Below are 24,439 nucleotides of genomic sequence, written 5' to 3' on the forward strand. Positions count from 1 at the left end.
ATTATCTTTTAGCATCTCTAGGCACCCAGAGTTATATGCACAGACCCCCCCCCCCCAACATAGGAGCACACACATATACATAAAAAGAAAATAAAATCTTTAAAAATATTTTTTAAAAAGAAAGAGGCATGAAAAGAACAAGATGGAAAGGAGAAGGTAAGGAAGGAAGAAAAGTGTGGAACCAAACTAAGACCAAAACGCTTTCCCCTAGAACTAAGGCCTGAGACAGGCTAGGAGTTACTGAAACAGGCCATGAGTTACTGAAACCAGTCAGTCCAGATTCCAGAAACCAGGAAGTGTAAAATTACAGAGTCACAAGGTAGTCACAAGGTAATGACTGCCAGACTATGGAATGTCTTCTCCCTGGTTCCCTAGGTAACTGTCCAAAGAATGTTCCAACCCTAGTTTCCAGGGTAACTGACCATAGAAATGTCCCCACCTGAGGGCAGCCAATGAGAAATGGTGCCAGGCAACTACCCCCTTAGAAATAAAATTAAGCTATGATTTATAGAAAGTCCCTAAAAGCGAGCCAATCAGAATTGTACCCATATTAGCACCCCTAAATGATGTAACCTTGTGGTTTTTGCTTTTAAAAACAGAGCTTGCAGAAAGGTGGGCACTTCCTCCAGTCTCCACAGCATTGGATCTGTTGGATGAAGTCCCTGCCTTGGCTTGTATTGCTTTTGGATATCCCAAGTTAAACCTTGCTTTTGTATTCCAGCACGCTTGTCTTCAGTGGTCTCTCTGGGGGTCGCGATCTGGGCACAACAAAAAGAATGAACAAAGGAAGGAAGAAAGGCAGAAGAAGGAACAGCAGGTGGAGAAAGGGAGTTTTGCTTTACCAAGTTAGTGGCACTGGTTTCAGTTACAACTCCATTTCATTGCCATATAATACTGAACATATTTAACACGTTGAATCTGTGGGAGCCTCGTCTATAAAACTAGATGCCCCCAATAGCATTTCTGTGAGAAAGTTCTATATAAAGCATAGTGAGAAATGATTAATCAGTGGTGGTGCAAATTTAAAAAACACGCAGAAGACGAAGGGTGAATTACAAGAGCACTGGGTTCTATGTCATGTGAAATCAACCCCCTTTTTTTATGAGTGAACAATATGCACACAGTTTTATTCTACGAATCTATCCTTGTGTGCTAATATCTTAAGCTTAAAAAACTAAACAGAAATAAAAAAACATTTAAAATATGAAGTAAATGAAAAAAATGTAACAGAATTTGAAAAAATAATGTTTATTTCTATTCCTAGCTTGTAAAATACCAGCAAAAGTCATACTAATTTCTTTCAGGGTAATACACTGTTAGTATAATAAAAAACTTTAAAAAATCATCAAATAGTCATTAACACTGTCTCATTTACTATGGAGAGGGACAATTATTCTTCTAATTCCAGAATCCAATCCTGAGGAGTTGTCCTACTTCGGCTAGATTAGCTGAAATGAATTAGGAACATCAAGTAAAGATAATTCTAAAAACTTGTGCCCAAGGAACAATACAATCAAGGTCTCAGGCAAGCAATTCTGTACAGTGAATGGATACCTCACTACATACAGGGCCTACCATTAGAGTCACTGTAGCTTTAGGAAGAGCCCAGTCCTTCAAACCAGTGCAGAAAATGAGAAAGTCATTCTGAACTCTCAGTGGCTCTGAGGTGTACTCCTTTATGGTTATCCCAACCTTCTAGAACAGAAGGCAAACAACTTTTAAGAGAGATTGCTAAAATCAGAGGCACAAATGAGCAAACTAAAGACATATTCGTTTTTCTACTTGAGACCTCTTTTCTATCAAGTACCTCTCTTAACCTTTTTTTGTTTAATCCCTTGAAGCATGGCACATTTCCTTCCTTCCTTCCTTCCTTCCTTCCTTCCTTCCTTCCTTCCTTCCTTTTCTTCCTTCCTTCCTTCCTTCCTTCCTTCTTTCCTTCCTTCCTTCCTTCCTTCCTTCCTTCCTTCCTTCCTTCCTTTCTTTCTTTCTTTCTTTCCTTCTTTCCTTCCACCTTTATTTCCTTCCTTCCTTCTTTTTTTAGAAGAGATTTCTTTTTTATTTTTTTATTTTATAATTAATTTAATTTTACATATCAGCCACAGATTCCCCTGTCCCCCCTCCTCCCACCCCCTTCCCCTAATCCACTCCCCATTCCCATCTCCTCCAGGGCAAGGACTCCCCTGGGGATTCAGCTCAGCCTGGTAGATTCAATAGAGGCAGGTCCAGTCCCCTCCTCCCTTCACTCACACTGAGCAAAGTGTCCCAGCATAGGCCCCAGGTTCCAAAAAGCCAGCTCATTCACTAAGGACATGTCCTGGTCCCAGTGCCTGGGTGTCTCCCAAACAGTTCAAGCTAATCAACTGAATCACTTATCCAGAGGGTCTGATCCAGTTGGGGAGCTCTACAACTTTTGGTTTATAATTCATGTGTTTCCACTAGTTTGGCTATTTGTCCCTGTGCTTTTGACAATCATGGTTTCAACATCTCTTGCTCATACAATCCCTCTTCCTCCTCCTCCTCCTCCTCCTCCTCCTCCTCCTCCTCCTCCTCGTTCTCTCTCTCTCTCTCTCTCTCTCTCTCTCTCTCTCTCTCACCGATTGGACCCCCAGAGCTCCATCTGGGGCATGGCCGAGCATCTTGGCATCTGCTTCCCTCAGTCATTGGATGAGATTTCTAGCACAACAGTTAGGGTGTTTGGTCATCCGATCACCAGAGTAGGTCAGTTCGGGCTTTCTTGATGATTGTTAGTAGTCTATTGTGGGAGTACCTTTGTGGATTTCTGCAGACCTCTCTAGCACTTTGCTTCTTCCTGTTCCCATGTGGTCTTCATTTATTATGGTCTGTTATTCCTTGTTCTCCCTTTCTGTTCTTGATCCAGCTGGGATCTCCTGTTCCCTTAAGCTCTCTTTCCCCCGACCCTTGCCCTTCATTACCCACCCTCACATCCAGTTTGCTTATGTAGATCTCATCCATTTCTCTGTCATTGGGCAATCTCTGTGTCTTTCTTAGGGTCCTCTTTACTGGGTAGCTTCCCTGGAGTTGTGAGTAGCAGTTTAGTCATCTAGTATCCTCCTATGAGTGAGTACATACCATGTTTGTCTTTCTGAGTCTGGGTTACCTCACTCAGGGTGATTTTTTTCTAGATCCATCCATTTGCCTGCAAACCTCATGATGTCATTGTTTTTCTCTGCTGAGTAGTACTCCATTGTGTATATGTCCCATATTTTCTTTATCCATTCTTCAGGTGAAGGGCATCTAGGTTATTTCCAGGTTCTGGCTATTATAAACAAGACAGGGTTTCTCTGTGTAGCTTTGGTGCCTTTCCTGAAACTCATTCTGTAGCCCAGGCTGGCCTCGAACTCATAGAGATCTACCAGCCTCTGCCTCCTGTGTGCTGGGCTTTAAAGGCATGCACATCACTGCCCAGCTTACATTAGTTTTTATTTTAATAAGCCTGAGAGAAATTGTGGCAGTTATTAAATGTGAACAATTAAAAGTCCCATAAATTAAGGTTGCATATTTTCAACTGTTTTCTTTCGATTAAATTATGCATTGTTAATACAGATCCTTCATTTCTCAACAGTAACACGTGCTACAGTTATTTGATGATACAGGCCAAGTGTCAGGGCCTACATGAAACTGCTTTGAACTTCAACTTCCACAGATGCAAGAGATCAAAAACACTAAATGAATGCTTCTGTTACTATCTTTCACAAATATACCAATGTAATCTTACCAGTAAGCAAATGAAGAGAAATGGGGTATTTGAAGGTGGTGGCTTGCTCAGTTATTAAGGCACCACCAGACTGGGTGAAGCAGTGTGAAGGCTAAAACACAGACTAGATTATAAACCACAGGCCAGGCTTACACCCTCTAAAACAGGCTCATTACCTGTACAGGTTATCGCTGTGGCACCACTTGGTTAGCAGCAAACAGAGGACGATTTTACCTTTGCCTCTTTAATATCTCATCTGTAAATTCTTCATTTCATGAGGTGCTTGGGGAAATTGAGGGCAGATCAAGGCAGGTAGACAGTCCATGATATTTAAGGGCTCTTTAATTTTCTCATTTGAGTGTGTAGTCTGTGTATATATCCGTGTGTATGTGGTTGTTCATGTGGGTGTGCATGTGTATAGAGGCCAGAGATCAGTTTTGGATGTCCTTCCTCAGGGGCCACCCATCTTGTTTTGAGACAGTGCCTCTCACTGGCCTGGAGCTGGTTGAGCAGGGTGGGCTGGATGGCCAGCTAGTACCAAGGATCTACCTATGTCTATATATCTACCCAGGGCCGCGATTACAAGTGTGTGCCCCCATGTCTTGTTCTTTCTAAGCTTCTCACTAGAGTGGCCAGTACTTTACTGACTGAGGTATTATCTTAGCCCTTATCCCATTGCTCTTTTGATTTGAATTCCAGAAAGTTTACATCCTACATGTTCAGTATAAATGGTGCATAAAAGAAAGGATTTCACAATAATAATTTAGGGCTAGGTGTTAGGTGCATATTCCTTCCAAAGCCTAGAGTTGTTGTTATTTTAAATTTTGAGATTCACACCCACTCACTAGTCTCTGGTTTTCTGTGCAAGAGAAGAGTGCAAGAATTTATTGGCAGGCTCCCTATTTAGTGGTCCTAGAAAAAGACTCAGCCCAAGGAAATGGAGAGCCTAGGATTCACCAGTGTTGATGTCTTGAGGTTTAATTGAAAGGAGGTAAGTTGCCTGAGGATGTATGCAGTACCCTGTAGTTGGAGAGCTTCTCTCCAGGTGCCACTAAGCCCCTGTGGTCCCACAACCCACGTATAAAATTATCACTCAGACATTTATATTACTTATAAACTGTATGGCCGTGGCAGGCTTCTTGTTATCTACTTCTATTTTAAATTAACCTATTTCTATTAATCTATAACTTGCCACATGGCTTGTGGCTTACCTGTGCCTTACATCTCGCTTGTCATGGCGGCAGCTGGCAGCTCTCTCCGCCTCAGCCTTCTACTTCCCAGAATTCTCTTCTCTACTTGTCCCACCTATACTTTCTGCCTGGCTACTGGCCAATCAGTATTTTATTTATACAGAGAAATATCAGTGTTTCTTATTTAACAAGACGGTTACATCTACAGTACCCAACTCTGGACTTCTGTTACAGTTTACCACTTGCCTTCTGTATGTATTCTGGCCTTGCTTGTCTACATCCTACCTTCTAGAAATTGTGATTTCTCTGAGACATGTTTGCAAACAGCTGCGTTCAGTCTTCTAGAAGTTGAACCTATGTTATTGTGTGCTCATCTAGGTTATGGCGCTGTAGAAAACTAGCTTAAAATGTAAGGGATTTAGTGAAACAAAAGCTTACTCCCAGTGTCCCATGTTATCCATGAGTATAGGCTGTTTACCCTGCCTCTCGTGGAGGCTCTACTATGAATAAAACTTTTTTTTTTTTTTAACAGACAAATGAACGTGGACTGACTGACTTCTTTGTTTTGACTAGAGGTGATGTATATTACCTCTGTTCATAGCCTGTTGGCTAGAACTAGTCATACCATAACCCCAACCTCTTTTAACTCCAAGATGTGCAAAGTAGAATCATACATCTAGAAGATGAGGACAGACACAGGTGAGCATGGCTCAAGGTTATGGAGTTCTCCATTGCTCTTATCATGGAAGTTTTCCATAATTTGGCCCCTATTTTGATGAAAACTACTTCCTGACTCTCTCACTGTTCACATCTCTTATTTTAATTCAGTTAAAAATGATCTTTTCATAGTTCCCAGAATGTGCAGTGCTGTAACTCACAATTTTGTTTTTACATGAGGTGTTCTTTGCATTGTAACACCTTTCTGAACTCTGTAGTATTTATATAACACAGTACATAATCTATTCTTCTAGACAGGATGTTTTGCTGTGGATATCGCTCTGTGTAAATAAAGTTCTGATTGGCCAGTGGCCAGGCAGGAAGCATAGGCGGGACAAGAGAGAAGAGAATTCTGGGAAGTAGAAGGCTGCAGGAGAGACACTGCCAGCTGCTGCCATGAGAAGCAACATGTAAAGACACTGGTAAGCCACAAGCCATGTGACAAAGTATAGACTAACAGAAATGGGTTAATTTAAGATAGAAGAAGTAGATAACAAGCAGCCTGCCACGGCCATACAGTTTCTAAACAATGTAAGTCTCTGTGTGCTTTCTTGGTTGGGTTTGAGCGACTGTGGGACTGGCGGGTAAGAGAGATTTGTCCTGACTGGGCCAGGCAGAAAAATTCTAACTACAATGCTTTTCTTGACTTCCCTTCTTCTGGTGCAGATTGTTTAGCTGTTATCTTCATGCTGTAATGCTATGCTATTAACATATGCAGAGTACAATGCTATGCTATTAACATATGCAGAGTACAACGCTATGCTCTACACCGACTCACTGTTTCCTACTGCACTATCAAGAAATGTCTAGGGAGCAGAGATCATGCTTTTCTTAGCTATGGATACAGAGTATGAAACATTTGGCAAACAATGTGCTTGATAGACACTTATTAAATAAGTGAATGAATCTAGACTTTTTTTTATTAAGTCAAAATGCGTTCCAGAAATTAAAAAGAAATTGGCTTAAAAACTAATAGTGAATACCCGATCTTCTTTTCTTTGTATGTTTGATGCATGTGTACATATGAATATTTGTGCATGTTCATATGTGTGTGTGTGTGTGTGCACATGTGCACACCATAGTAAACATGTGGGTGTCAGAGGATAACCTTGGGGCTTGGTCCTTACATTCTGTCTTGTTTGAGATGGGGTCTTTTCTTTGCTGTTTGACATTGCCGCTGACAGCTAGCTACTTGCTGAGTTCTGTGGATTCTCCAGTCTCTCTCCCATCTTGCTGTAGGAGCAATAGGATCATAGATACATGCCATAGAGCCCAACTTTTATATGGGTTTTAGAGATTTGAACTTGGGTCTTCACACTTGTGTAGCATGTCATCTCTCCAGCCCATAACTACTATTTGGATGTCTATGTTCAGACAACTAATCATCCTCCCTTTAGGGACATTTTTATATTTATTGTGGATCCAGTTAGTATTTCTAAAAGGGATGTAACATCTAGATGGTTTCTTTTTCTATTTTTGTAGGAATATTTCTTTAAGTCAGCTCACAATTTTGTTGCACTTTATGATTGTGTTCTCTACTTATATAATTGTAGCTGTGAATATGTTACTCAGGCCCATGATAGCATTTGAAGCAACGATATACCATCACCTGCCATTTTCCTTCATGTTCCTGGGAAAAGTTCATGTTAGTAATGAATTTGACTTGAAACAAGGTTTCTCTAGTTATGTGTTGAACTGTGTCCACTCAAATGTTCAGGTCTTGATCCCCTATGTTTGTGAATATAACCATGTTTGAAAATAAGGTCTTTATAGAGGCAATAAAAGTAACATGAGGTCATTTTTCACCTTGTGGGATAGGTGTCCTTACATGAAGAGGAGGTAAGACTCCCAGGGAAGAGGCAGTGTGGTGATAGGAGGAACATTGGAGAGATAAAGCTGTGAACTGAGGTATTCTAAGAAGGACAACTTTCCACGAAGTTAGCAGAAAAGTGAGAGAGCGCTCTAGCCAGCATTAGAGATTACTCTGACACTGCTGGCTCCTCGATTTCAGCTTTCCAGCCTCTGATACTTGCAAAAGAATAAATTTCTTGCTTTAAGCCATCCATTTTTGTGGCACTTTGTGTGACAGCCTTAGGTACCCAATATATCTATCATCTTTCTCACTCCCCCCTGCTCCACAATACACAGAATACACTTTAGTACTCAAGTCCTGGCTTGCCAGGCAGCGCGCATAAAGAAAACTACTTAGAAGGGTTGAATATTTTCTTTTCAGAGTGGCTATTGTAAATAAGCTGGGAAAATGTTAGCAGAGTGAAGAAACTAAAACCTTGACTATTTTTTTCTCATAAAAACACCCTCAGGCATGAAACTGTTGCATTTCCCAAGGTGTCCCAGGATACACAGATGCTGAAAAGAATGCAAAAACCTCCTACCACATTTGTAGAATTAGAGACCTTTTGGGTAATTGGAGAGCCGACTAGGAGAACTAAGTGGTTGAAGTGGTGCTATATTGGACAATTGGTACTCAAGTCTTGTGCTTATACTTTTATGTGGATTCTTGTGTTACGCAGCCTGAAAAGTTAAAAGCACACTTCCAAGAATCCATTGTACTTGTCCTGAGACTGGAGTAACTCCAGGAAAGATTCTGTGGTAAAAGAATGATCATATTCTTGGTGCTGTTTGAGAGAAGTCACAGAGACAGTGTCAGGAGGCAGCTACTGTGGTGTCAAGAAGGCGTTGTGGGGGTGGTGGCAGCTTCTCGTGTCTAAGGTACAGCTTCTGTTCCTTGTCCCTAACTGCAAGACTTCCAACTGTGTCACTAGCACCTGGTTCCCTCTACTAAATTCCAGCATGCACCTGTGTCTTAGGCTAGCCTTTGGTGAGAATTCGGACTGGTTATTTGCCTTGGTTGAATTTGAAGGTAATAATGTTTTTTGGTCACAATGGAAAGTTGGAGCTTTATGCTCATTGGCACACAAGCAGAAGCCTTCTTCAATGATGTTGGCTTCCCCAGGAGTAAGTGTCTAGAGAACACTAACGCTAGAATGGACACTTTTATGGTAGAGATGAAAAATACAGCAACTATGAATGACATGACTATACTCCTCTGAAGGAATTGGTTATCTTCTTTTCTAAAACAATTATTTTATTTATTTATTTATTTTACATCCCAACTGTAGCCTCCACCTACTCCCCCCTCTTCCATCTGTTCCCTCCCATCTACCCCTCCATATTCACTCAGAAATGGGCAGGCCTCCCATGAGTGTCAGCAAAGCATGGCATATCAAGCTGCCATGAGACCAAACACCTCCTCCTGTATTCAAGCTGGGATGGGCAATCCAGCATGAGGAACAGGTTCCCAAGATTCAGCCAAAGCACCAGGGACAGCTCCTGCTCCCACTGCCAGGAGTCCCACAAATAGACCAAGCTACACAACTGTCACATATATACAGAGGGCCTAGGTCAGTCCCAGGCAGGCTCCCAAGTTGTTGGTTCAGACTCTGAGTTCCCATGAGCCAGTCCATTGGTTTCTGTATGTTTTCCTGCAATGTCCCTGGCCCCCTCCACCCTCCTCACCCCTTCACCACCACTCTTAAAAATCCCTCCTCCCTCTCCTCAGCAGGACTCGCTGAGCTAGGACCCAATGTTTGGGTCTCGGAATCTGCCTCCATCATTCATTGGATAAAGGCTCTCTGACGACAATCAGAGTAGTCACCAATCTGATCACAGGGGAAGGCCAGTTCAGGGTATACATCCACTACTGCCAGGAGTCTTAGCTGGGACCATCCTTGTAGACTCATAGATGTTTCCCTTGCATCAGGCTTCTGCCTGACCCAGTAAAGCCCCACTTTCCAGCCATCTCTCTCAGCACTTTCCTCCTCTGCCCACCCTGCAACCAATCCCTCTAGGTCCTATGCCTACCCACCCCAATTCACTCAGGGAGATCTCCTCTAATTCCTCTTCCCTGGGCTGATCCATGCATCCCACCTTGGGCCCTTCTTGTTACCTAGTCTCTCTGAGCTTGTGGATTGTAGCATGGTTATCCTTTACTTACAGCTAATATCTACTTATGAGTGAGTGCATACCATGTTTGTCTTTCTGGGTCTGAATTATCTCACTCTGGATGATTTCTTTTTAGTTCTATCAATTTGCCTTCAGATTATCTGATGTCATTGTTTTTAACAACAGAGTAATACTCCATTGTGTAAATATACGACATTTTCTTAAAACAAACGTGGAATGCTTCATTAACTTGAGTGTCATCCTTGCACAGGGGCCACACTAATCTTCTATGTATTTTTCCAATTTTAGTATATGTGCTGTCAAAGTGAGTATCTTCATCTCTCTATCTCTTAAAGCTGCAGTGCTAATAACTGAGATATGAGTTAACGGGTTCTAAATAATGTAAGTTGAATTCACAGTCTTACTGGATGTCCTTGACTACTTTGAACACTGTTCAACACCTGTTCTAATACTGACTAATTGAGAAAACCTGAGTTACTAGAAATGTGGCAACTTACAAATAGTCATTATTTGCAGCTGGGTGCCTGGGCGCACTAACTCTTCTCTTGGTGTTATCAAGGGCTTGGACTATACACTGCTGTCCTCTAAACCATCTTACATTGAGGCTCTAACTTTCAATGTGATGTTGGGTCTGTAAGGTGTTACTAAAAGTATGGAGGCTGTAAGCATGGAGTTCTGATCCAACTTATTCAGTATTCTTATGAGAAGAGCATACTTTCTCTATTCTTCCATTAATAAAAACTGAAGAAAGGCTTTCATGAGAACCCAATGAGAAGGTAAATATCTACTAGCCAGAAGGAGAACATTCACTAGAATCTAACCGCGTTGGCACCCTAATCTTGAATATCCACATCTAGCATCCAAGCCATAAGGAAATAAATTTGAATGCTTAAGGTTTATGCTATGTATTTGTTATGGCAATCTGAGCTATGACAGAGTGGGTATTAAATGATAACTGGCCATTTTAATGGATCAGGTATTCATATTGTGTTAGCCATGGCTACTTTTTGATGCCAATTTACATGAAGGTATCCTGTTTTAGGAAATCAGTCTTGAGCAAGTTGCCTTTATGTTTTCCATGATTGATAATGTTCTCAGTAGTGGTAAAAACCAGAGAAAGCTAGGTTGACAGATAACCTGTGGAAGAAGAAATGCAAAGATTTGGGGTGCTGGGAATAGTGCAACCTAGTTACTACATTTCCCTTCTTGATCATCTCCTCAAAGGTCTCAGAAATGTTTTCTTCATGAAGACATTGAGAAGTACAATGATAAAAGGTAAGGGCTGTGTTAAAATGTCCATTAGCAGGTATATTAGTTTGGTGTGGATGACATAACAAAATTCCACAGACCACCTGTTTATTAGATTTTTATTTTCTCCCACTTCTTAAGGATCTTGTTGTTTTTTTCCAAGATCAAACTGTCTGGACTCTTCTGTGACCTTTCTTCTTGGCTTTTCAGAAGTCCACTGCATGGCCTTTCTTCTGTGAATAGGTATACTCAGTATCTCTTTGAATGTCCAGTTTCTCTTCTCAGGAGAATACTAGTCAGATTGTATTAGGGCATAGCCTTAAAATTCTCATTTAAATTTCTCCTCTTTTTATGGATCTGATCTCCAAACAGGAGGACCACATTCTGTTGAACTGGTGGTTATAAGCAAGATTCAATTTTTTTTGAGAGACATAATTCAGCCTGTAACCATGGAAATCCACTGTAGATTGGGAATGAAGGTGACATATGCCTCCTGTTTTTGTTTTAAAACTTTGATTTCAGTGACTTTCCTATGGTCTGCGATTGTCAATGGATAATTGCTAGGAACAACAGGAGACTTTTCCAGACATAGTGGGAGCAAAGCCAGGATAATAATAAAATGATCTGTCTGCTGAGACCTCTGTGGGGCTACTGATTACGCTATTTGTGTTGAATCTAATGAGCAGGTCATTAGGGTTCTGTTTGATCTTTATAACTAAAAAATAATCTTAAAGAAGAGGTCATGGGTGGAGTGGGACCTAGAAAGAGTTTGAGGGAGGATGAGGGAGTGAGCATGACAGGAGGCAGCACTCCTATAGGAAGTGCTAAATAAATAAAATAATAAAACTTTAGAGAATATTAACCTGTGATACTGTGTCAAACCCCATATGAGAGAGTATTTTCTCACCCATAGCCTGTTCCTCAAGAGGTGGCAGGATTCTTTGAAGGAGAATTTCTAAGTCTTTTGAATAAGTCATTTGAATAAGACATTTGCGAAGATACTTGAATATTAGAACACAATTTAGTTTTTAACTAGATTTTTGAGAATTATTGATCAGTGCTCAAAATAACAATGATTTTCTGAAGTCTAGAAAACTACAATAGTCCCCATGACCAGAGTAGTGTCTCCTGAATTCATGTGCTTAATGGACTAAGGGCTATTTGAACATTAAAAGCTCAACAGAAATTACTAAAACCTTTTTATTACATGAAAGTAGTAAATTAAACATATCATATCTTTTGTGGGGAAAAATACAACAGCAATTAGTCCTGCCACCAAGGATAGAATGGATATGTGTTGGTTTTAGAGAATGATGTCAAGTTATTTTTAACTTAATCCAAGGATAATTCTAATGTATATGTTTGTTGAAGAACAACACAGTCTCTGTCTCCTTGTATGCAACCGTAATTACTATAATTCTGATGTGCAATTTCTCTTTCCCCCACATTTGGCAATATCAGGAAGCAGTTTGTGTTTAACTAGGAAAGAACAGGAGTTTGTATTAGGTCATCTTCATAGTTTTCTGCATGAATTACTCTGTAGTATATTTTGTTATCTCAGTGACAAGCCTATTGGTTTGCCATAATAGTGACAATGAGTTGCTAGAATCTGATGAGAAGAAGTAGCATGTATACTAGACTAATATTCTTCAATTGAGGATGATGTCCTGTTTAAAAAAATGCAATTGATTAAACTCAATTGCTTTGTAAATTCTATAAAATAAAGAATTTAGAAAGAAGATTATAAGTACAAATTTAATTATTTTATTAGACTCTATGAAGTTACTGTAAACATTTTAAGGTACTTATTCTTAATTTCAATAGTCATGGAAGACGAATAACAAAGAGCAGTACAGTGTGCACATTGTAGTTGGATTAGCCATGCCTTTATAAGATGAGTGTTAGATGGGAACTGGGTAAACTTTGGACTCTCTCTTAGTGAAAGGTTTTGGTAATGTGGTAATGTGAAGGCCAAAGACAAGTTTATATGCTTTGTAACTCCTAAAACACATACACACATTCACACACACACACACACACACACACACACACACACACACACACACACACAACAGAGGCTTTTTTCTTAAATAAGAAAGGGTTTATTTTGGTTCACAGTTCAAGAATATATCAATCATGGCAGTGGGAACTTGAGGTAGCTAGCCACATTGTGGTCACTATCTGGAAGCAGAGAGCAATGAATGCCTGTGCTCATATGGATTTGTCCTTTTTATTCAGTCCAGGACCACAGCTGGGTCCTACCCAGAGTCAAGGTGAGTTTTCTTAGATTAAGACTTCATTTTCTAGAAATTCAAGGAGTTAAAGCTGGAAAAGCAGGAATAAAAGGGATAATAATTGCTTGAGTAATTAATGTATACTAGGTTTTGTAACAAGCACTTCAGGAGCATTAGCTTATAAGGACAGCAACATAGTGACATAGGATCATGAGTTCTCCTTTTTATAGATGAAGAAACTGGAGCTAAGATACAGAATGACTTGGGTGAAGTCATTCAGCTGGTTTGAGGATTCACATCTAAAGCCCAGTTCTAGAATCCACATTCTAACCATCATATTATGTTGCTTTGAAATCAGAGCACAATGCTCCATTCTTACCTTTAACAGTTAGCAAACTATCACTCACTCTTTCCTAAATCTGTAGAGGATGGATTCTAAAACCCCTTGGGTTGGGAATTCAACAAGCTAAAGGGACCTAATCAATTTGTGAACAATAAGAGAGAAACTACAATGAGTTTATCAGATTTTTTTTCTTAATGATACAAGGTGGGTGATACTATTTGAAGCTACTGAGATCTTTGGAAGAGGAAAGAGAGGGAGCCTAACATGGAACACATTCTTCTCAACAGCAAGGGCTTTCATCTACTTGACAGTTTTGGCTCTGGCTGCCCCTGAATGTTTATAAAGAGCAGCAATTGGGCTTTTCTACATTCTCCCTTTCCCCTTTCCTCTCTGGGCAAGGATTCAGCTGATGTTTTTCCATCCAACTCAGAATTAGCATTGATGTGAGCCAGGCTTTGGTGGCACCAAATGACTGCCCCTTTTGTATTTTCTCGAGAGGTACAGCAGCCCATGGCATTTTACCTGTTCTGTCCACCCTCCATCATTCTGCTCATTCATGTGGCTTGCGGTCCTCTTTTGTTCTCTCCTTTAATATTCTGGTTGCTCTGTCTCCTTACAGATGAAGGCCTTTTAAAATAATTTTGATGAACTTACCCCTATAACCCTTATTGTGATTGCAATAATGGCTAAAATAATTTTTTCAAACAATGCCTTTTGGTCCTTTGTACATAGAGTGCTTTTGAATTACTTTGAATCTGTGACAAGAAAAGAACTGTAGACACTGCTGTTGGAGTGTATTAAATGTTGACAAATTCTGGCATATGTTCCTTTTCCGTGGGGCATGGAATTTGTGTTTCTGGAATGGCTGATGTATCAAATTCATGGTTTTTGAAGTTGTGCTGGAGAATGGCACAGTTTATAGGTTTGTGGAAAAGCGGAAGCTTTTGGAAGCTTCAATTGTCTAACATGACAATCTGTGTGATGCCAAAATTTAATTATGAAAGGTTTCTGGCAGAGCTGTTCAGCAGTCATATTACTTGTTTGGCAACTAAGTACCAATCCGGAGATTTTTCATGGTTAGAAAAGGGAAAACAGGCAGCAACTTGCATATGATCTCAATCTGTGATTTTGATGTGTATGTCCTGAACGCATTGCTTCAATGGAAATATAGTTTTCTTTTCTTTTTAAGAAATCATTTAAAATTATACGTGTGTGGGTATGTGTCCATGTGAGGGCAGATGACCACAGAATCTGGAAGAGGGTATTAGATGCCCTTCAGCTGGATTACAGGTAAAGTACCTGTGATGTGGGTTCTAGGAATTCAACTGTGGTCCTCTGGAAAAGACTGAAACACTCCTAAACACTAACCTGAGAATTGTAGTTCTCTTGGGTTCCTTAATGTGGTCCCTTAATATAAACTGATTGAACTGAAATTTTGACAGGAATCATTTATTTTCTCACTTCTTCTAGCATAACAATGAATGTAATAGATACACAGGATAAGAGAATGTGGTTTTTTTTTTTTTTTTTTTGGTTATTTTCTTTTTTCTTTTTTTTTTTTTCTTATAAGAATGTATGTGATCTGGTTACTTTGAATTTTGGAAAACACTAATATTTAGTCAGTGGGAAAGGTCTTTTGTTTTAGTCAGAAGCCAGGAGGACCTTTTGATGAGTGTTTACCCCATATTTTATACTTCAAATGATCATTGCTTGAACTTTCAGCATCCCAAGTAGAAAGCACATTGAGTCTTTCCTGGATGGGAGGCAAGGTGGCTTCTGGGTTGTGCTATGTGATAATGTAAATGAGAATTTGCTAGTTCCCGTGAAATAGCTCAAAATAAAAGCCTGGTTTAAGAGGTAGGATGTGAGTTCAATGCAGTAAGATGAGTTTGAAGGATGAGAGCTGGAAGGTGCTGAACTGGAAGGTTGTAAGCAGGCAGCCACATCAAAGTCAATTGATGGACAAAATTAGAGATGCAGAGTCAGAGCGAAAGTACTAGAAGATTGTTACATTACTCCCTTCTTGGCCCCGCCTCCTTCCTCCCACTCCTTTGCTGGGGATTAAACCTGGGGCCTTTCCCAAGCTAAACATGTGCTCCACCAGTTAAACCCAAGGCCTTTGTGCTTTGTGCAACAGCAATACCTGCATCCTCCACTCCTAGATTGCTGCAGGGATCTTTATCCCAGTGCACCTCAGAGATGTGTCTAACATTAAAGCCTCGAGTCTTCTAGATCTTTGGAAAACAAATATCAAATTCTCTGTCAGAAGTTCAAACGCCCTCCTTTATTATGAAACAGAGGGGAGGGATGGTGGAAGGGAAATGACACGGAAACATTTTTCTCCCAATGAAATAAATGATATTTCCCCTGCTCTGGTTTAACTTGAACTATTTTTCTACATTTCAGGAGGCTGTAGTGGTGAGATCTGTAGTTCTTCACAGATTTAGTCCCACGTAATTGTTGTGATGCTTGAGTTGGGGCACGGTAGAATGTGCCACCAGTTAGTTCATTCTCAAACATTTCAGCCTCAGATGAAATAATGCTAGAAAAGAGTGCTTTTAGCTTACAGCTCACTAGTGCTTCTATTTTCCCACTTCTATTAAGATTTCTTCCTCAGTACTCGGGAGGCAGAGGCAGGTGGATCTTTGTGAGTTCGAGGCCAGCCTGGTCTACCAAGTAAGTTCCAGGAAAGGCACAAAGCTACATAGAGAAACCCTGTCTTGAAAAAAACCAAAAACCAAAAACCAAAAACATACAAACAAAAAAACAAAACAAAACAAAAAAAAAGATTTCTTCCTACCTGAAATTAAAATTTAACCCATTAAAAGCAAGAGTCAGATTTGTAAATTATTTTCTTCTGTGCATTAACCCATCTCCTTTATTCCACTTCGTTTTTATGCTAGCTTGTCACTTAATTGTAACTAACTGGTTTATTATTTAGAATTGACTTGTAAATTGACAATCTCTGCCTTCAGTGATTACACTTGAGGAAAAGGAGCCACTGATATTGTGGAATATTACTTTAACTATGTAAAGATGTGCTACATTTGTTTGTGTTGCAGAACAATCACTTAACTGTGTGAAGATGTTGTACATTTGTTTAATTATGTAAAGATGTGTTGATGTTATATCTTGCCTGCCTAATGTTCCTGATTGGTCTAATAAAAAGTTGGATGGCCAATAGCTAGGCAGTAGAGGGACAGGCAAAGCTGGTGGGCAGGGAGAATAAGTATGAGGAGGAATCTAGGTTGGTTGGGGGGAGAGAAGAGAGAATGAGGGAGAAAGAGAGAAAGGCACCCAGGGTCAGCCAAGCAGGCAGCTGACAGCCAGCCAGACACAGAGTAGGACATCCAGAATGAAATAGAGAGCCCTGGGGCAAGGCATAGATGAGGAGAAACAGCTTAAATTAAGTTATAAGAGCTAGTGAGACAAGCATAAGATAAGGCCGAGTAGTCATAATTAATAATAAGTCTCCATGTCATGACTTGGGAACTGGTTGGTAGCTCAAAAGAAAGTATGGTAGACAATGGCATTTAAACATACATTTGTACAGATGGAGTGCCAGCAGGGTCCTGCAGCCAGAGAAGGGGCAGTATAAGAGGGAGTGAAATGCCAGGCACCAAACTTGGTACATTACTTGCTATTTTCTTCTCAGATATCTTTATGTTATCTTTTTAATAACTGACAAGTCACTTCACTAATATAGATTTGTTCTTTGCTAATATTGTCAGTTCTTTTCAGCTGATTTACTTTCACTTTTTTTGGGGTGTGTTTTAATACAACTTTATTAAATGTAAGAACATGCTAATTACATTTGGTTCCTGGACATACTTGTCTTTTCCAATACAGCCTATGTAACACAGCTAATGTAGTCATCTTAAGGTTTTACATATGCTATTACTTATACTTTATTTTGTCTAGATTTCAATTATAATAGCATAATATTAGATAAATGACTTAATACCATATTGTGTATTCTGATAGAAAAAAAACTAATGTGAATCTCCATTTATTTTTACTTTCTTTAGTTTCTCTTAGAAATATTTCATAGTTCTTAGAAAAATATTTGTACATGTGTGTTAGTTTTTTTCTTAATGGGTGTGTGCTATAATATGTTTCTGTTTTTTTTTTTTTACGTTTGAAATTGCAATACACTTACATCATTTCCCCTACACATTCCTCCATCCAAGCCCTTCCATCTACCTGCATCTCCACTCTCTTTCAAAATCATGTCATCTCTTTCTATAATCATTGTTTTACACACACACACACACACACACACACTCCTTAAATTCGTAAATAAATTTGTAAATACAACCTGCTTAGTATCTTTTCAGGGTGTCTTAGTTAGGATTTCTATTGCTGTGAAGAGACACCATGACCATGACAACTCTAATGAAGGGAAACATTTAATTGTGTACCTCTATATTTCAGAGGTTCAGTCCATTATCATCATGGTGAGGCATGGAGGTGTGCAGGCAGACATGGGCTATAGATGTAGCTGAGAGCTCTACATCTTGCGCAGGCGACAAGAAGTAGTCTGAGACACTGCGCAGGGCTTGAGCATATATGAAACCTCAAAGCCCACTACCACAAGGACACACTTCCTCCAACTAAGCCATACATACTCCAGCAAAGCTATACCTCCTAATAGTGCCACTCCCTCTGAATTTACTGGGGCCAATTATATTCAAACTACCACATGGAGCTAACCATTTGATATTGGACATCCAATTGGTGTGCTCTTCTCTATGGAAGACTATTTCTTCCTTTCTCAGCATTCCTTAGTTGCTTATAGTTCTCTGTGATCTCCCTAGTGCATCCTGTCCACCTTGGCACATCTATTGCTGTTGCCATATATAGGCAGCAATGTTGATAATACATCATGAGTGTAGCTTCTGACATTCCTAGGAGACACAATCTTACAGCAAGTTTGATCCTTTATCCTATGCTGCTTATAATCTTTCTGCCCCCTTGCACAATGATCTCCCACCCTTAGGCGCATGGGTTGTTCTACAGATATATCAGTTAGGACTGGGTTCCACAACTCTCTATATAGTTGGTTGTGCTTTTCTATAATATCTCTGTTGCAAAGAGAAGTTTCCTTGATGATGGGTAAGTACTGCACTTGTCTGTGGGTATAAGGACAAATATTTCAAATGCAGTTAGGGATTATCTTGGTTTAGTAAAGAGGCAGTTGTAGGCTCTTCTCCAAGAACCATGGCTCCACTAGCTCTGGGTAGTTGTCTACGTTTCCAGGCATCATGTTTTCCCCTTTGTTTAAAAGGCCTTATATCCAATTAGGGATGTATTGGTTGCCTCCAAGGTATGCATGGCACTGTTGCATGCTTGAAGTTGTTGTGCCATGCTGGTCACTGTGGTTTATAGCTGTCAGCTGTGTAGGATACTTGATTGCCTTCCTCGTTTGGAAACATGCATAGTACCTTCTGTTATCCTGAAATTTAGATATGAGGAAGTAGGCTTTCAGGTCAGATCCATTTTGGATCCTCTAAGCCCCATGTCTGAAGTGCATGGTGTCTTCAGCTATAGAGATTTACCTTCTACTTCTGGAGGCAGACATCCATGGACAGTACCAAAAGCCTATAATATGTTGGGAATCTCTTGGATGGCCTTGACCAATGACGCAAAAGAGGGCATCTCATGACTTTAGTTAGGGGTTTTGTTACATGCCTATTGCTCTTGGAGTATCATTGTCAGCTCCGATGGGAACATTTTATTTAAACTATCCATGTGTATGTACACAGACTTATGTATGTTATAGGTATATTTAGGTAGTTAATAGTATTGCTTACGATATTTTCAGACATCCTTATTGTTACTTAACCACCATCCTTCCTTCTATGTTATCTCCCGCCTTCCTAGTTGGGGCCCTTCACTTCTATTCCCCATTGCTTTACTCTCACTCCCCTTTTACTTCCCTGGTTTCTGCAGTTACTACAGATTATGTACTCACATCAGAATGTTTGGAACTAAGAACCTCAGATGAGAAAGAACATGCAATGCTCATCTTTCTGCATCTGAGCGACCTCACTCAATATAATATTTTCTATTTTCATCCATTTACTAGAAAAGTTCCTGACTTCATGTTTGTTTACCACTGTGTTGTGAGAAATCCAAGGGAGTCTGCTTAAGGGGCATGGGGAATTTATTGGGGACATAAATTGGAGAAAACAACTCACCAAACAGAATAGGCAAATTGTTGCAGGGTACTGGGAGGTTGAGATCCTGTCCCACGCTGCTCCTGCCGCCTGAGTCAGTCCACACCATCCAAGCCCACGAGGGAGAGAAGCCCAGGTATACATGCCCCTCAGCTTAAGCTGGACCTCTGGGAGAGCAGCCAGTTCTCTAAACCACTGAGCTATCTTCCCAGCCCCTTGAAGTACCAGCCTCTAGGGCGTGGCCTCGGGAGTCGTAGATGAAACAAGTTCCCACTGCACCACTGAATAGAATTCCACTGTGCATATGTACCAAGTGTTTTTAATCCATTTGTCAGTTGAATTTAGCTGTTTCCACTTCCTAACTATTGTAAATAGAGTAGCAATGAACATGGCTGAGCAAGTATCTATGAAGTAAATATTGGGCCTTTTGGGCATATGCCAAGCAGTGGTAGAGCTGGAAGATTTATTTAATTTAAATATGGTAGATTTATTTATCTTTAACCCTTTGAGATTTCTTCACACCAGTTCCCAGATTGGTTGCACCAGTTTACAATCCTACCAATAGGGAATAAGTGCCCTCTCTTCCAAATCCCCTCCAGCATTTTCTGTTTGTTGTTGTGTTGATCTTTGCCATTCTGATTACATAAAATCAAACTTCAAAGTTGTTTTTCCTAATTGCTGGGGATGATGCACATTTTCTGAGGTATTTCTTAGCTGTTGTTTTCTTCTTTTGACAACTCTCTGCTCTAATCCCTTGCCTAGTTTTTAATGTATTTCTGACTCTTTGTTTTTGAGTTCTTTTTGTATTCTGGATATTAATTCTCTGTCAGATGTATATCTTTAAAAGATTCTCTACTATTCTATGAGCTTTCTTTTCACCAAATTGATTTTTTAATTATTATTGCTTTTTTTTCTTTTTTTCTTTCTTTTTTTTTTTTTTTTTTAGTTTTATGAAGTCCTACTTGTCAATTGTTGGCCTTAATTTTTGGGCAAATTAAGTCTTATTCAGAAAGGCCTTTCCTATACCTAAATCTTGTAAGGTGCCGCCTATGTTTTCTCTAGCGGTTTCAAGATTAATGTTCAGGTCTGTGATCCATGTGAAGGAAGTTTTATCAAGATGACAGGCACAGGTGTGATTTCATTCTTCTGCACGTGGAAATTCAGTTTTTCTGTCACCATCTGTTGGAGATTTCTCTCTCTCCAGCATATGTGCTGTCATCGCTGTCAAATAGCAATGGCCGAGTTAAGATGTATTTGATTTGTCTTCAGTTTTGTCCCATTGGTCTATGTGGTTGTTTTTAATGCCACTACCATATTGTTTTTATTACTATGGCTCTGTAATATATCTTAAGATCTAGAATGAAATCCTTCCAGGATTGTTCATTTTGTTCAGGATTGCTTTGGTAACCCAAGGATCTTTGGTGGTTCTCTGAATTTTAGGATAATTATTTTTCTATTTCTGTGAAACAAAATAATATAGTGATATTTTATTTGTATTGAAATGTGGTTTTATTTGTATGTTAATAAAGTTGCCTTGAGGTCAGAGCAAGCCAGATCAGAAGCTGAGCAGTAGTGGGGCATGCCTTTAATCCCAGCACTTGGGAGGCAGAGCTAGATAGATCTTTGTGTGTTCAAGGATACAGCCAGCATGGCAGACACACACCTTTAATCTCAATACCAACCATAGAAGACCTGGAGGTCTGTACAGACAGGCAGTGATGAGGAGGTCATGTGGCTGGGTTTACAACCAATGAGAAAACAGAACAGAAAGTCTTTAAATAGGACGCAAAGAAGTAGGTCTCTGGTGGAGAGGAAGAACAGCAGAAGCAGTGAAGGGTAAGGTTTTCCGCTCTTGCTCTGACCTTGTGGTTTTTAACTCTGCAATCGGTTCTGTGTTTCTTATTTAACAAGCCGGTTACATCTATAAAATAAGATAAACATTTTCATTGGGACTGCATTGAATCTGTAAATGGTTTTGGGTAAAAATGTTCATTTTCACAATATTGATTCTGCTAGTACATTAGCATGGGATGTTTTTCTACTTAAAAAAATGTTTTTCTTTCTTTCTTCAGAGGTTTAATGTTTTTATTGTAGAGGTCCTACAATTATGTTTATTCCTAGATTTTATTTACCATGAGGCTATTGTGAATGGGAGTATGTCCATTATTTCTTTTGCTTTGTGTTTTTTGTTGGTGCTTACAAAAGCTATTGATCTGTACAAATATATTTTATATCCCTCCATGTTGCTGATTTGTTTATTGTTTCTGAAATTTTTTTTCTGGTAGAATTTTTGGAATCTCATATGTATAATATCATGTTATCTGCAATATTTACACCAATTCTTTATCTTTATCAGATTATTTTTCTATTATTTGTAATTACCTTCCTCTTGCTGAAAATTAATTCTTTATTCCCTATGTTTACATAGTAAATGAACTTAGAATATGAAATCAACTTAATTAATTTCAGTTGTTAGCTTCAGATATGCTTAACCTTGGTTATTCTGATGTAGTATTTCATTTTGTACTGCTATAGGAAGTATGTTACAAAGTCAAGGGGTTTATTTAGTTCAGAATTATGGTGGTTGAAGGGACCAAACAGCATGATGTCAGTTTTTGTGAAGAAGGACCCCTCTCTATGTCACACCATACTGGAGGATTAGAAAGGAAAGTATGTACAGAAAGCATGAATCAAGGAATCAAGAGACCATGGAAGGGGCCAACTCACAATATAGCTGCTTTTCCCCTAGAACTAAACCATTCTTACTAGATGAGACTCACTCCTGTAACTTAGCTTTTAGTCATCTAAGGGTTATCCCCACGACCTAAAGAGCACAGAACTCACCTCTTAAATATTCCATTGCCCCAGTGGTACCACGCTTGGGATCAATTCTCTTGCATATGATCTTAGTAAATAATACATACAAATCACAAAATCAATAATTTACAGGTTATGTTTCTTAAATCATATTCAAGTTCATGTATGTGCAGGTACACAAGTGTATATAGGCCCACATGTCCACGGAGACATGTGTTTTGTGGAGGTTAGAGGACAGCATGGTCTGGCCTGGAGAAGGGTACCTCATTCATTAGGCTAGCCTGTGTGTCCAGTGAGCTCCAAGGCTCTGCCTGTCTCTGCTGCTCTGGTTCTTGGATTATAGGTACACAGCAACATGCCTAAATTTTTGTGTTGCTACTTGGGATCAAAGTTTGGTCTTCAAGCTTGCATGTCAAGCACTTTACCAATCAAGCCATCTCCCCTAACACCTGATGCTTCGTTTTGGGAAAATGTTCTGCCTATCTACTTTGGAGAAAGTGTTTCAGCATACTGCTTTAGTTAAATAATATTTCAAATATGTAACAATGTATAACATACATTAAGAATACAGAAAATACAAAGGAGAAAATGAAGCAAGCTGATATTTTATTACAAAGGTATGACCATTATTATTATTATTGGATATTTATTCCTGTCATTTTTACGTGAAAATTTAACAAGGTGTTCATACTGTATGCCTTGATTTGTTTTAGGTTTTATTTTACTTTGTTGGCCACAGATTTAGAGTACTGTACTGTAAGTGTGTTGACAACAGATGTCCTTGGTTAGTGTCCCACTTTAGTAAGAACATCTCTTTCAAGATGCTTAGTAGAATATTAATAGGCAATATTTGTTACAGTATGTTTTAAGATCAAGTAAGTTAGGGAAACACAAGGTTAAACAAAGTTTGTACTTCTCTGCAGGATTTCTCAGGGATATGAATATGTTTATATCTATTATTACATAGAAAAGAAGCATTCATATTATCCCAGCTTACATAAGTAGTATGGAATCTTTGATATTTTTCAAAACAACCTTTTATGAAAATACACATTATGAAATTATTCTTTTGAGTTTCTCTTTTGTTTTTGTTTGGGATACTATAACAAATCAGCATAGACTTATAACACGAATCTTAAAAGTCTTATTAATAAAAAACCTGGAGCCAGATATTGAGGTGAAAGCTGAAGGATCAGAGGGATAGAACATTCCACAGCCACCAGTAATGACCTCACCAACTCCATGAATCCTCTGACTGAAATCATCAGCCCTAGAGATCTACTTCCTGTATACTCATGCCTATATACCTTTCTGTGTCCTGCCATCTTATTTCTTCTCTCTACCCAGCTACATTACTTCTTTTTTCCGCCCAGCTCTATCATTTTCTGTCTGTCTGTACAGACCTCCAGACCTCTATGGTTAATTAATGCTGGGATTAAAGGTGTTGCCACCATGCCTGGCTCTGTTCCCAGTGTAGCCTTGAACTCACAGAGATCAGGATGAATCTTTGCCTTCCGAATGCTAGGATTAAAGACGTGTGCTGTCACTGACCTCTATGTTTAATGTAGTGGCTGGCTTTATCCTCTAATTCCCAGGCAAGCTTTATTTGTTAGAACACACACACAAAAAATAATGTTACCACATAGATTAGGTAGTTTATAAGCAATAGAGATTTATTTCTCACAAAATTAAGCTGGTTGTTAATTTTGTGTCTGATGGAGATCCTCTTCCTGTTTCATATTTGGGTTATCTTTTTGCTATATCTTCACATGATAGAAGGGACAAGGAAGTTTTTGGGTCTTTTTTATATTTACACTAACCTTATGCATGGTTCTCAACTCTCTTGGCCTATTGACATCACAAGTAGCAGACCTCCACATACTTTCACACAGATTCTAGGATTTCAACATACTAAACATCCAGTCTATAATGTTTCTAAGTATGGTGTTGCCCTTAGCTTTAGATAAATAATACATTCCAGTAATGCTAACAAAGAGCTATTTATAGGTCAT

General features: G+C 39.3%; 1 non-coding gene across 1 annotated transcript; it reads right to left on the bottom strand.

The window, feature by feature from the left end:
* Positions 1–9,811: 9,811 nt before the first annotated feature.
* On the bottom strand, positions 9,812–9,918 carry LOC118592689. Its single transcript, XR_004946143.1, has one exon. It is a non-coding gene; the product is annotated as a U6 spliceosomal RNA (small nuclear RNA).
* Between the last annotated feature and the right edge of the window lie 14,521 nt (positions 9,919–24,439).

This window comes from Onychomys torridus, chromosome 10 (genome assembly GCF_903995425.1).
Source record: "Onychomys torridus chromosome 10, mOncTor1.1, whole genome shotgun sequence".
Lineage (NCBI taxonomy): Eukaryota > Metazoa > Chordata > Mammalia > Rodentia > Cricetidae > Onychomys > Onychomys torridus.